The sequence below is a fragment of the Miniopterus schreibersii genome (genome assembly GCF_964146895.1).
Source record: "Miniopterus schreibersii genome assembly, chromosome: 2".
Classification (NCBI taxonomy): domain Eukaryota; kingdom Metazoa; phylum Chordata; class Mammalia; order Chiroptera; family Miniopteridae; genus Miniopterus; species Miniopterus schreibersii.
In genome coordinates this window covers 88,811,063-88,825,786 of record NC_138102.1, presented here as the reverse complement: position 1 = coordinate 88,825,786, position 14,724 = coordinate 88,811,063, and positions in this window count along the sequence as shown.

Genomic DNA, 14,724 nt, shown 5'->3' with positions numbered 1-14,724 from the left:
TGTAGGGTGAAGGAGACCTGAACTTCAGTAGATCCAAATTTGCCTCCAGCCACAGTCTTGAGGGAGTAAAGGGAAGTGGAACTCTGGCCCCTGCGTTCCCATATTTTGCCTACATGTGTTTCCCAGGTTGGGGGCCCAGGATAAGGTGGACTTGAGGATTCAAGCAGTGTCTGAGGAGAGCCTTTTCCTTCCTCAGGAGCAGGTGCCTCTTGGGGACTTACACCAGTTAATGCCGCTAAAAGAGCCAAATCAAGTTTACATTTCTGACATAACTTTTGATTATCTCATAGGGAAAACAAGACCTGTACTTAGGGCACTTCTGACCACTTTCCCTCCCTCCTGCAAAATAAATCTTATTGTAGGATAGTGGTGTAATTTATACTTCCCTCTGGGGACCATTTTTCTCCAGCCACAAACTTGTATTCTGGCCAAGCTCAGATACAAAAGGAGATTAGATACTTCTCAGAATGCAATCTAGGGGAGTGCTGACCTTGTTTGTAGATGAAGAGTATCTTATCTGAAAATAGAAAGAGAAGGATGTCCAGGATCCAGTAACCTGGGTCCTCCCAAGGCATCCCCCAAGAAGAACAATTCAGAAAGTCCTCTATAAAAATCTCTTATGAAAAATTCTCTATTAGTGCATGACCACTAACAGAGCTGACCAGCTGGAGTAGTCACATCAGCCTAGCTTCTAATCCTACACTACATATGTAGGACCATGTGTGGGTGGGTCTGCTGGAGTATTAGTGCTTACCAGCAAGACTTCCTGGGTCAAATGTGCCCTGGTTTCTTAAGTGGAGAGCAGTGAATCCTTGTCTGAAGAAGAGAGTGCCCTAAATAACTGTAAAATTTTGTAGTGCATATTGAACTTCCCAGAAGGTAGTAGTTATAAGGGCCTGGATACAAAGGGTCACTAGGGTGGGGCATCTCCTCAGATGGTCATGTGGGAGGGAGACCCCCTGTCCAGAGGGTAGGTTTACTATCCATTTCAACATTGATGAGGTGCATTTTGACAAAGGATTACTCTGCTGATGTCAGGTTTCCCTCACACCAAGAGCAAGAGAGGATAGTGAAAACAACACCAGATCCCATCAGAGTCAAATAATGTCACCATAGAGAAATCAGGTCAGGGACTGAGGACTGGAGCCTGAGTGGAGTTTTTCTCTATAAACCTAAAACTTTCACAAACTTCTACAACTTTTACAATCTTTTCAAATCTTTCTAGGACTTCCACAAACCTTCCTTCCCATGCAGAAATAATCATTTTTAGAACAATTCACTTAATTTTTTCCTTCAAAATCTATCTCCACGCCTCATGCCTTCTTTTACCAAAACCATACAATTTCTTTTGAACTTAATTTGAACTTTTAACTTTTAGAAATCTCAATTTCCTATAATAACCAAAAAGGTAAACACCAGAATTCCTTAGATTGATGTTTATGAACACACTTTAAACATACTCTGTCACATGAAACACACCTAAGACAAAGCACAAGATATTACATCAACAATTCCAAATCTAGTTTACTGACTTTCTGCAATAAAAAGCCAAAATCAGGTGAACCCAAGACTTGTCTAGCAATCAGTGTTTCAGCATTTGAGGTTATTTTAAAATATCTAGATGTTTAATAACTTTTCTCATTTAACCTAGCAATGTTCTGAACTTTTTAAGTTACCTTGGAGATAAGGCAGGGGAAGGAGGGAGCAGGCCCTGCAGCTTGTTCTCAGTGCTGTAGCTCCCAGGCCTCTAGCCACTTGGATTTCAAACCTGCCACATTCTTTCATTTACAAGGGGAGGGGCAGCATTCCTCTCTCCTTGAAGATTCTAAAGGCTGCAGTTGTGTATGGGGGGGAGGGGAGAAGCTTTGAAGATTACCATCCTCCAGTGATCAAACAGGTTTTGGAAGAAAAAGGATCCTGGTGAGTAAGTCAGAGCAAATTGTCCCTGGAGTCACACTTCTGGCCCTGTTGAAAACTTAATTTGTAAAATAACGACGGTTGTGTGTTTTTTAATATCTCAACGAGTGGGTTGCCACCTTGTTATACCCAGTTTTTGTAAGATTAATTCATACAGAGACCAAATTGATTATTTGGAGTTTATTAGCTGGTGGCTATGAGTGGGCTCCTACCCTAAACAGACTCTCGGCCTAGAACAGTCTTTGCAGGGAGAATATAAAGGCAAAAACCACATTCTTGGTTGGGAGGAGGTATGCAAGTGTGAGCTAGCAAAGCAGTATACAGAAGCTAAGATAATTGTTAGTCAACCTTCTTTGGTTAGCTATTCCCTGGAATTTTGTGGGCAGAATTCTTTCACAAAGAGCCACGAGAAGGGGACAGGTCATTGTTTCTACACAATAAATTTTGTTGTTCTTGCTTATCTTCAAAGTAGCGGTTGTCAAGGCTGAAATGGGAGTGCTATACTTCAACCCAAATGTTGGCAAGAGGCTGACAAAATTATTCTCTTGTTTTTAGAATTTTTTTTCCATTTTGGATACATTTTTTCTAGTTTACAGATAGCACATAGCTTAGGGTAGCCTCTGAGAGCCATAAAGGCTTAGATATATGGAACTTCTGTCCATTTACCTTGGGAACAGCATAACACGTCTTAGCTGCAAGATAGTATTATCCTATAACATTTCATAGCTGGAAGGGAACAGGACTCTAAAGGAGAAGGCAACTTAAGTTGGGTGTGGTTAGGAACAGATAAAATAGTTTTAATATCTTTAATGGCCTTGGTGGCTTTCCTTCTTATGATAACTTTACCTTTGCCAAAACTGTCGACAAGGGGAAACACCTTTGGAGCAACTCTATGCTTGCTTCGGGTTTATTTTCTCTTTTCTAAGTCCAATTTTAGTTTTCTGCACCCCTTTTTAAGGTGACCTGGCTTTCTATAATAACACTCTACAGTTTTCCAGCAGACATCATTAAGCAATTTTGTTGTCTTGTTCCCAGAAATCAGTAGATATTAATTGGGATAGCCAGCACTATATTCTTTAACAGTAAGTAAAATTTATTTGCAAACCTATCGGTGTCCCGGAGAAAGGGAATGTATACAATTGCTGGTCCCCTCTTGCCTCAAACCGGACTTTCTGGTTTTCTATGTCCCATTCATTCGGTTTTAATTCTAAAGCCACTTTTTCTAATTTGTATGCAAAAAAAATTAATTTAGGTATAAAAAGAGCTATATTTTGGCCATTTAATTTCTAATTAAGTCTTCCTATTTCTGTGTGTCTGGAGTGTTAGTGGAGACTGGAAGTTTCTGGCCTTGGAGGCACAATTTCCTACATTGTTTTTAGTTTTATATTGAGATCTGCAGAGTCTGAAACAAACCTCCAGATATACTGTGTACTGGATTAAATCATGCTGTTTGTGAGCTGAGCTCCAAGTCACCTCAAACTTTTCCACTTGTCTCAGCCTTCCCTTCCCCTTCCACAAAGATTCTCAGTTGCCTAAGAATGCCTGAGATTCCAGCCAGAGGGCTAAGCAACTTCAACTGAAAAGCCAAGGTGAAAAATTAGCCATCCATTTTTCTCTTCCTGTTCTGCCATAACCTGAATTTTTCACAACCTTAACCTTTAACTCTACCTAACAGATTAAAAAACAAACAAACAAGAGAATAAAGAAATTCAGCTTCTAGCCTTATAACAAAAGGAGGGGTCCAGAATTCCAAGGAAACTCACCCAAGTTCATCAGATACAAATCCAGGAGCCAGCTGGGCATAATGGGCCCTGCTGATAAGCTAGCATGAGTCCCTGTGTTTTTATAGAGACAGAGTTTTCTAAAAGGAGCATAAAACTTCTGGAGATAAAGATGCTGAGTGATAAACTCCATTTCACTTACCCCTCTCATTATCCCAGATGAGTGCCCAAAGATGATAACAGAATTTCTTGTTGGGTCCAGATGCATTGTCTCACAAAGCCAAAGAATGTGCTTCACTGACAAAAAGGCAAGGCAAAGCAAAGTTTATTGAATACAGAAAAGCTCCCTGCAACAGGGAGGGGTCCCAAATGGATTGCCACTGAGGCTCACTAGTCCAGGTGATTATATCCTCACTACTCAGGTTGTATTGGCTAATTCAAAAGTTCTGCCTTAGTAACAACATCCAATCCTTTCAAATTCTGAGTTTCCTGCTCTCTTTCCCACCATCCAGGTTCATTCATAGGGCAAGTGGGGTTTTTTCTTTGTGTGTTCATGGGTGACTTCACGTGTTTACCTTCACGTTCCTGACCTGAGTCATGTTAGTTCAAGGCAGTCTTATCTGTACAGAGATTCCATCCCTCAAAGCTTCTTTCTTTCTTCAGTCCCCTTAACCCTAAACTGCCTGGCTATTTCTGATTCCTCACCTCTACCAAGAGTGGTACTGGAAACTCATTTCCACCCAAACCCTAACATCTTACCTCTGACAAAAATAGCAAATGGAGAGCCTAGTTGTTACCAGGAAACCCTCGTGGGGTTCAATTCAACAGAGGCAAGGTTGAATCACATAAGGCATTTATTGAGAAGGCCAGCCAACCTAGAAGACCAAGAGCATATGAGCATCCAAAACCTGTCTTATAGCATGGTGCAAAGGATGATATTATAAAGGGGAATAGGATAAGTTGAGGCTGGGAATATAACTGTGTAGCCCTGGAGATGTGCAGATGTCAGCTATTGTTCTTGACAGAACAGTATCTGAGTCTTGGGGTCAGCACATGTCTCTGACTGTTCTGTGCCTCTAGACCGATGTCTTTGTTCTTATCACCCTGTGGCTTTGCATCCAACCCTAAATGGTTTGCTGAATTCAAAAGGAACACGAAGGGTCTGGAAAGGACAAACTTGCGACAATGTATCATACATCACACCATAAAATAAACATAACTAGTTATACAATCAAACTATAAATCATAATATTGAGACTATTGCACCTTATCATTTCCCCCCTCTGATTATGTAAATGATCTGATATCTATCAGTCTCACTAATCTCTATATCTTGTTCTTAAATCAGTTATATCGTGTAGTGCCAATAGTTTTGCTTCTGCCATATAGCGATTACCTCTTTTAGGTCTTATGAACTGACATGTACTAGAAAAGAGAGGCATACACTGAACACAACAAGATATTAGACAAATCACAATAAGGAACAAAAAAATGAGGCAGGCTTTCTTTATGTGAGCCCAGCTGAGTAGCCAAGTAGTAAAATCAGCAAATTCCTTCATAAAGAACCCTTCCCTTTGTATGACTTTGGAGACTGTCTCTTGCTTTTTGTAGTTTGTGCTCAATGAGTTCTGAATTGCCTGTTAAATTTAAGCAGCACATGCCTTTGAAGTTTTCATACCCATGATTATGTCTCAATAATAAATAATCTATGGCAGCACAGTTCTCTAATATGGCCTCCCATACTTGCCCTAATTCCTGACTTATGGCTGCTATAGCTTGAGAAGTGGAGTTTAAGGCTTTTACCATAGTAGAAGCAAGGTTGGTTACTTCAGCATTTAGCAATTCTGTTACTGGGGTGACAAATATGGTTATAGAAATATATTCAGTTTGGCTAAAAAATGTACTTTACCATCAGAGTTTTCATTTAATACAAGCTCATGGCACACTCACTGAAGATTAGGTTTCTGTGGAAACATTGCAGTTAAGAGTCCAATTATGTAAGGGCCTTTAGCACTATTCATAGGTACATAAGAATATGCTGTTAAATTGCAGAGCAAGAATCAACCAGGGGAAGGCGAACATGCCCATTTCCATAAGATATAGAGACATTTTCTTGTGAACATTTAAATTGCTATTGATTTTCAAAGACAGTTTCCTGAACATCCCGTAAAATATACACACTCTCATATGGAAGATTCTTTAGTAGAAAACATAGCACAGTCTCTTTCAACAGCAACAAGACCAAAGTTATATATCATCTTAAGTAATTCTTTTCAGTATATTCTGAAACAGCGTATAATTCCTTAAAGTCTCTGGAGGTGTTCCGACCCTTACTAGGTACCTGGGGCTTTCTACCCTGATGACCTTCTGTACCTGTCCCCTTGTTTTTGCTCTGCATCCCCCTCAAGAATCTTGGCTCTGAATTATTTCAGAGAAAAGGGACACAGGGTCTCTTCTTATAGCTACTTCCTGCTGAAAGGGGGTGATTTTTTTTTTCAGAGCCAAGAGATCTTTGTTATCAGAGAGACAATGAGGCCTGGGCAGAAAAGAAGGGGGCAGTAGTCTCTAGAGATGGTTTTCCCTGAGTATGAGCAGAGCTTGTAACCTGGTGGAGACAAGCTGTTATAAATTTTAGTATTATTGGGGCAAAGCTAGAACAACAAGAATTATGAAGGAAAAACAAAACAAAACAAAACATCAGTTTTAATATTTCTCTATTGAAATAATTTTCTCCCTAAAACCACCCCTCATTTTATTAAAGAACCAAATTAAAACCAATCTCTTTGCTCTATTCAGTTTCACTTTGGCCTGATTTTTTTTTGTATGACTCCAATAAGAATAGCCCTTGACTATATAGACTTTTAAAATCCACTTTGCTGGAATCTCATGATTGAGCTTTAATTAGCCCCTCAGGACAAAGAAGCCAAGCTACCTAGTCGCCATCAGGCTTACCTGCAATACCTGTAAACTTGGGTGAATTCCTCAAGTTTTTGAGGTCTCCAAAATGTCTTGAGGTTCTTTCCTTGCTCTCTCCTAGGAAAGCAACCTTCATCCCTTACCTGTAAAGACTGCAATGAATCATATGCCTGAGCAAGGTACTAGGCTATTTCTCCAACAAACTCTTATTGGCTTCAAATTTAGTCTTTATTTTCATGAGACTTTCTGGTGACATCCAGAGCCCAGGCATGTCTCTCTCAGACATGACATTCCAGTCATTAATAAAACCACAATTGAAAATTAGTCTTATTGAATTCATGCAAAGAAACGTATTGCTATGACTCACTCATTAAGAATTGCCAAATTCTGGAGGGATCAAGTAGGGAGAAAAATATAATTTACCTAATTGCTTTAAGAAAAGAAACAAGTTTTCTTATGTCTGAAACACAGAAAGATTAGAAATCAGAAATATATTTTTAAAAAGTTACAAAACCTATAATAATAATTATTATTATTTAATATCTTTATTGATTTTGGAGAGTGGAAGGGAGAGGGAGAGAGAGAGAAACATCAATAATGAGAGAGTCATTCATCAGCTGCCTCATGCACATCCCCCACTGGAGATCTAGCCCGCAACCCAGGCATGTGCCCTGACCTGGAAACCAACCGTGATCTCCTGGATCATAGGTTGATGCTTAACTGCTGAGCCATGCCCAGCTGGTCAAAAAACTACAATTATTTTCAGTTCATTGAGTCCCATTATCAATTTTTCTTTCTCCTGATTTTTCCCCCCCATACTTCTATAAATATAGGCACTCTACAGAATTCTAATGCTTCTCATCCAGTGCGAAGGGGATGTCTGAAAATTTATTCTTAGAGATATGTAATTTAAAATAAGTCAGGGTCCTTTCCATAGATCTCTCAGAAGATGTGACATTTCTGCAAATTGTATTACAACAAAGCAGTGACTGTCTCTATATAACAAGAAGAAATTTAAAATGACGTGGTATGGATTTGATTATAATGCAATTGACAATGGAATCCTGCCATTTCTGCAAAACACAATATTCCAGAATAACGATTAGAGTTATAAGTAAAAGTATATCAGAATTTATAGACTCCTGGAGATTTTTACATCTATTTGGATAACATGCATATAAATAGGTTATAGTTATTTCTTTACTTGACAAAGCTTCCTATGTACCTTAACCATAAGCTTTTCCTTCTTTGAGGCATTCTAAGGCTTATACAAATGTCCTAAAGCTAATTATATGTAAAGAAAAAGTTTCCTAAAATTCAAACCCTGAGAATGTTATCAAACTTATTTGACAAAAGACCATATATCATTATTATTATGAAACAGCATTTATTCATTCAAAGTGACAACAAAAGATATTAAACACAGCCATAGGCTAGCAAAACTTCAGTTCCCATGATTAAGATGATGGCTTTTTTAAGTAATCAAGTACCTGATTAATATAATATAATGTACAACCATTTCAATAATTTAGAAAACGTTTGCATCCTAGGCAAATACAGGAAAAACTTTTTCCCTTTTAACAGACTAGAAAAAGACTAAACAAATTCTGTATTAGCTTACTTTAGATTCATTTACCTAATTAAATTTATTATTCATATCATCTATAATTTCTTTTAAGATTTCTCTTCACAACCCTTCTACAACTTTCACAAACCTTCTTATCCATTCAGAAATAGAGCAACTCACTTTTTTCTTCAAAATATATCTCTATACTTCATGCCTTCTTTTACTAAAACTATATAATTTCTTTCTAATTAATTAGGATTCTTAACTCTTAGAAACCTTAATTTGTAGGTGACAAGTAATTAACATCCCTTAGGTTAGCAATACATTCACATTAAAAAAAAAAAAAAGATATATTTCAAATAAGATGCAAGACATATTCATTAACAGATTCAAATCCATTCTCTAGATTCTCTGTAATAAGATGCCAAAAGTAGGCAACTCAGATTAACATTTCAGTATCTTGTTATTTCAAAATACCTAGATATTTAATAATTTTTATTATTTAACTTTGGAAAACTGCATATGCATATATATATTTAATACTGAAAAATCTATTAAAACCCTTCATTTTAGTTATATCTATCTAATTTTTATGTCTTAAAAACCTTATGAGATTTTAAAGTTAAATATTACCCAAGGCATTTTCTTGGCAAATTTTGTAACAGGGTTAACAAGACCTTGACAAGTTTTAGGAAGCTAGAGAAAAGGTGGGGGGGGAGAAGAGAGACAACAGGCACCTCAGTTTGTTCCCAGGATGGCAGCAACTCCCAAAACTCCAGCAGCTTTAGTGTAAAAGTACCTTTTTTTTTTTTCCCCCAAAGGGTGTGCCCCTCCCTCAGCCTGAGGGCATTTTGGCAGCTCTGGCCCTTCTGGGAGAAAAAAATTGGGGGGGTTAAAAGATTTATTTCCTTTTTTTTTTTCTGAGTACAACTATGCAGAGACAAAGGCTTGAATATACAACACCTCCCCCCATTTCTCCAACCTCTGACAAAACATTTCTAACTATAATACAGTTTGGCCACCTTTCCCCAGAATCTACAGCATACATTGGCAAAGAAGTATTACAATAAAACACCATTTCCCTTTTTGTCATTGTCAGATAAACGTAAGTCTTAATGGAATGTATTTTGGGATCGAGCCAACAGCACCTGACCTTAAACAAATTAAGCAAGATTACAGGCAAGGTTACACAAGGCAAGTCTACCCTAATGTACAATATTTACAAATGGACATAACAGACAGACAACAGAAAACAGATGACAGACAACAGATGCCCTTCCTTACAGGGTTACAGAATGTTTGGCCACCATTCACCGATTCTAAAACATACATGAGCCAAACAGTATTGCCATAAAAGATCATTTTCTTTTTAGTCATAGAATTATAAGCATAAGTCAACCAATCAGCCAGAATGTGGCCCAGTAGGCTGCGAGGTAGAGTTGCCAGTGCATTTCCCATGCTTTCGAGTTTTCAACACCCACAAATACCAGAAACAGAAGGTACCTTAAATATGCCACTCCTGGTTTATAGTGCCTGGTTCTTTCTGACCAGAACAGACATGTAACCAGAATGCTGTTTAAACCAACAGCAAAGCCAACTGGGAAAGTTCGTGAGCACTAGGGAAAGTCCCTGAGTTAAATAACTTGGCAGCTGCTAGGGAGTTTCCACAAGCACTTTCACAGAGGTCCTCACATCTGGACAGCCACTCAGAGTCCTTTGGCACTTCCCAAAGGAACTTAACCTTAGGGCTCAGAGGGGAATCACCAAATTTATGTCACCAGGAGACCCAGGTGGGGCTCAGGATGCCCATCACTGTGTCCAATTCAACAGAGGTAGGGTTGAATAATATAAGGCATTTATTGAGAAGGCCAGCCAACCAAGAAGACCAAGAGCATATGAGCATCCAAAATCTGTTTTACAGCATGGTACAAGGGATGGTATTATAAAGGGGAATGGGATTAGTCAAGGCTGGGAATGGAATGCAGCTATGTGCAGCCCTGGAGGTCTGCAGATGTCAGCTACTGTTCTTGACTAATCTGGCGATTCACAGACAAAGTAGTATCTAAGTCTTGTGGTCAGCACATGCCTGTGCCTCTAGATTTATTAATTTGTTCTTATCACCCTGTGGGGTTGTGTCCAACCATAACCAGTTTGCTGAATTCAAAGGGAACACAAAGGATCTGGAAAGGACAAACTTGTGACAATATATCATACATCATACTATGAAATAAGCACAACTAGTTATACAATAAAACTATAAATCATATTATTCAGGCTATCACATCCCATCATAGTGAAGAAATTGTTTGGGTAAATGTTCTTTTTTTATGTCTGACATAGATCTTTACAAAGAAAAACTATGTTGCTTTCCTGAGGATCCTAGCAAATTCACAAAGGGGTTTAACCACTTGACACTACCTTATACTTAATTTCTCTTGAGGGCTGAGCACTTTGGAGATGCATTTTATTCAACAGACAGCCCCAGACATCAGGAGAATGTTACAAAAATTAGCATTGGGACCACAGATACCGCCCCCCAGCAACTGGTAGAAATAAACTTCAGTGTTTTTAACAACCAAGGCAAGGCAAAAAAAAAGCAAAAAGTCCATCCAAATAAGTAAAACACCACATGGGAACTGCTTGCTGTGTTCTGACTCACTCACCAGGGCTTCTTTCTTCCAAAAACTAGTTAATCACTGGGGTAAATAGGCGTAATCAACACTACCATTTCACTCAACCCCTAGGCTGAAGCCTCAGAAATACCACTTTTAATCACATATTTCTTATAAATCCAGGATGTCCCATTGTTATTGGGGAGACAATGAGGAGATCTCAGTTTTTCTCATTGAAGCAGGAAATATTTTAAGGTCAACAAAAATGAGAGTAAAGCAAAGTGAGATTTATTGAAAGTACACTCCAAGTGAAGATTGAGCCAACAGAGAGAAAATGGCAGCAAAATCCTGGGTTATGTGGTTTAAATGAGGGACTTTCTGGGGAGAGACTTTCATTTGCATTCAGGGATAATTGACAGAAAAGGGTTATATGGCTATGCATGCCCTTTCCCATAATGCATACATAAAAACCCATGGGGTGGGGTGGGGGTGTCAAAACCACAATGAAAATTGTAATATAATTAGTTGCATTGAGGTCATACCAGTTTCCTCTGAGCTTGTGCCAAGAACCGGCTGGCTCCGAACCCGGTTGCTGGCTGCTGGGCCACCCATAGAGGGGCAGTCTGAATGCAATGTTGGTCTGACCCCTGTTCAGGACCCAGGGCAGGCTCCACCCTAGCCACTTATGTCTAACTCCCTACTTAACACCATTACCTTGTTAGAGAGGAGTACCTTACTTAGTCTAAGCTTCTGGGTAATGAAAAATATAAATAAGGCTAAGACAATTAAAGAAAAATTTGTAAAAGTAAATCTTTTAAACACTCTAAGTCCTTCTGCTGGAGAGTCGGAGCAGCAACAGTGCCCTCATGCCTACTTCATAAGCTGCAAGGAGGGGGGGGCACTCTTTCCCTCCTTGAAAAGAAAAGAATGTGATACTTTTATATTCAAACCACTGGAGGCCCAAGAACTGCTGCAGTCCCAGGAATAAGCCCAGGACTGATATCTCTCCCTACTTCTTCTCCAGGGCCATGTTATCCCTGTTACAAAATTTGCAAAGAATATGCCTTGGGTAATAATTGGATTTAAAATCTCATGGAAATTTTTAAGGAATAATAAATATAACTAAAATGAAAGGTTTTTAATAAAGTTTTTCAGTATTAATTATATATAACAAGGCACAGTTTTCCAAGGTCTTTGGTGACTTGGAACTTTGGCATTTTACTGGGCCAAATAATAAAAATTGTTAAATATCTGAATATTTTTAAATGACAGAGGCTAAAATGTTAATTACTCTGAGTTTCCCAACTTTTTTAAAAAAATATATCTTTTATTGATTTCAGAGAGGAAGGGGGAGAGAGAGAGAGAGAGAGAGAAACATCAATGATGAGAGACTTGTCACTGATCAACTGCCTCCTGCACACCCCTGACTGGGGATTGAGCCCACAACCCAGACATGTGCCTTGACTGGGAATAGAACCTCAATCTCCTGGATCCTAGGTCAATGCTCAACCACTGAGCCATGCCTGGCCAAGCTGAGTGTTCTTACTTTTGACTTTTTAGTTTATTTTAAATGTCTTTATTGATTTCAGAGAGAGGAAGGAAGAGGGGGAGAGAGAGAGAGAGAGATAAAAACATCAATGATGAGACAGTCATTAATCGGCTGCCTCCTGCATACCCCTGACGGAATTGAGCCCAAAACCCGGGCATTATCCCTGACCGTGAATTAAACAGCAATCTTCTGGATCATAGGTCAATGCTCCAGCCAGGCTACTTTTGGCTTCTTAATGCAGAGAAGCTGGAGGGTGGATTTGGATCTATTAATTAATATATCTAATATTTTATTTGAAATATGTCTCTTGAAAATGTGAGTTTATTTGCCAATCTGAAGAATGTTAATTACTTACTTGTCACTAAAAAAATAAGGTTTCTAAGAGTTAAGAATCCTAATTAAGTCAGGGAAAAATTGTATGGTTTGGGGAATCTAGAATTAAAAGTAGGTTGTTCTGCCCTGCTTGCATGCCTTAGTGGTTGAGCATTGACCTATGAACCAGGAGGAAGGTCCTGGTGAAGTGGGAATGTGGTCACCAGAGCTCTCTGCCTTATCTGGGCTGCAGTAGACAGTTGCTTGTTCATTTTTTCTTTAGCCATGTTGTAATTCTCTTTTATGAGCTCTCCCCTTCCAGAGCCAGCAGGTGGGTGCTATATCTGAGTCTCCACCAACCTGGCTAACACTATTTGCCTTACCCTGGTGATTCCTTGAAATCCTGTCCTACCAGCTTGCAGACTCACCTAAGCCATTTCCACTGGCTTTTCCATATAAACTGCCTGTCTTCCTTACGCTTCAAACTTTTCTAAAATCTCTCAAACATACAGCATCTTGCCTCAGTGTACCTTGTACCTCTTCCTAACCAGCCCCAGGCTTAGCACTAGCTTCTGCTGGCATTGGTTTGCAGTTTAACCTCCTCCTGGGATCCTCCAAGCCCAGCACAAGTAGTAGCCATCTGTGTTGTATCTCATGCCAGGAGGCTCTGGGTAGGACACAAGTAGTGGTTCCTCCACTACTTGGCCTGCTCCTCCAGGGAGGCCTCAAAGAGAGCACACCCAGTGGACAGCTTCAGACCACAGTGAAGAACCACCAACTGCCTCCACAAGTGACACACTCAAAGGAAAGACTAAGCAGGCACCAAAGTTCTGCTGAAGTAAGCCCTGCTCCATGGGATCAGCCCCTGCACAGCCAATCCTCCACAGTGGTCACAGCCAGTTCTTGCAGCTGTTCAGCCTGGGAGTAAATCCCTCCCATAAGGCACCAATAGCAATCAAGGTTAAACTACAACTAGAAGGTGTACACAGTCGACACAGGTGGGGCATCACTGGAGTGACCAGCTCAGGTGATCATAAAGGCTATGCCACTGGACCTTACAAGGAACCTACTATATAAGGTCACTCAAGCCAGGAGGTAATAGAACCTCTATCTAATACATAGAAACAAATACAGGGAGGCAGCCAAATGAAGAGACAAAGAAATATGTCCCAAATGAAAGAACAAAGATCCAGACACAAACAAAAAAACTAAACAAGCTAGAAACAAGCAATGAATGCACAACTCAAAACACTGGTTATAAGGATGTTCAGTGAATATAGGGGAAGAGCAGGTTAACTTAGTAAGAACTTAAAAAGATAAGAAACATAAAAATAGAACTAGAAAACATATAAAAAATACAGTCAGGAATGCATAATATATTAACTGAAATAAAGATTAGGTTACAGGGAATAAACAGTAAAGTAGATGAAGCAGAGGATCAAACCAGCAGTTTGGAAAATAAGGAAGTGGAAAACATTATCAAAAGAGCAAAAAGAAAAAAAAACACAAAAAAAGTGAGAATAGTACCAGGAGCCTCTGGAACAACTTCAAGCATATAAACGTTCACATTCTGGTGGTTCCAGAAGAGAGAGAACAAGGAATTGGTAAAACCTATGTGAAAATAATGATAGACAACTTCCCTAATGTGGTGAATGGCATAGACACACAGGTCCAGAAGCACAGATAGTTCAAAACAAGATGAACCCAAGAGGCCCACACCAAGACACATTATAATTAAAATGCCAAAGATTAAAAAGACAAATAGAGAATTTTATTTTATTTTATTTTTATTATTTTTTAATTTTATTTTTGTTTAAAATATTACAGATGTCCCTTTTTCTCCCCAATGACCTGTTCCACCCCGTCACATCCCCTTCCCCAGTCCCTCTCCCCACCATTGTCCCTGTCCTTGGGTTGTACATATATGCATATAAATTCTTTGGTTACTCTCTCCCCATCTACCCACCCTCCCTCCTCCATCCCTCTAACATTCCTCAGTCTCATCTATGCTTTCATGTCATTGAATCTATTCTGTTCATCAGTTTATTAAGTTCTTTAGATTCCACTTATAAGCGAGATCATGTGATATTTTTCTTTCGCTGCCTGGTTTATTTCACTTAGCATAATATT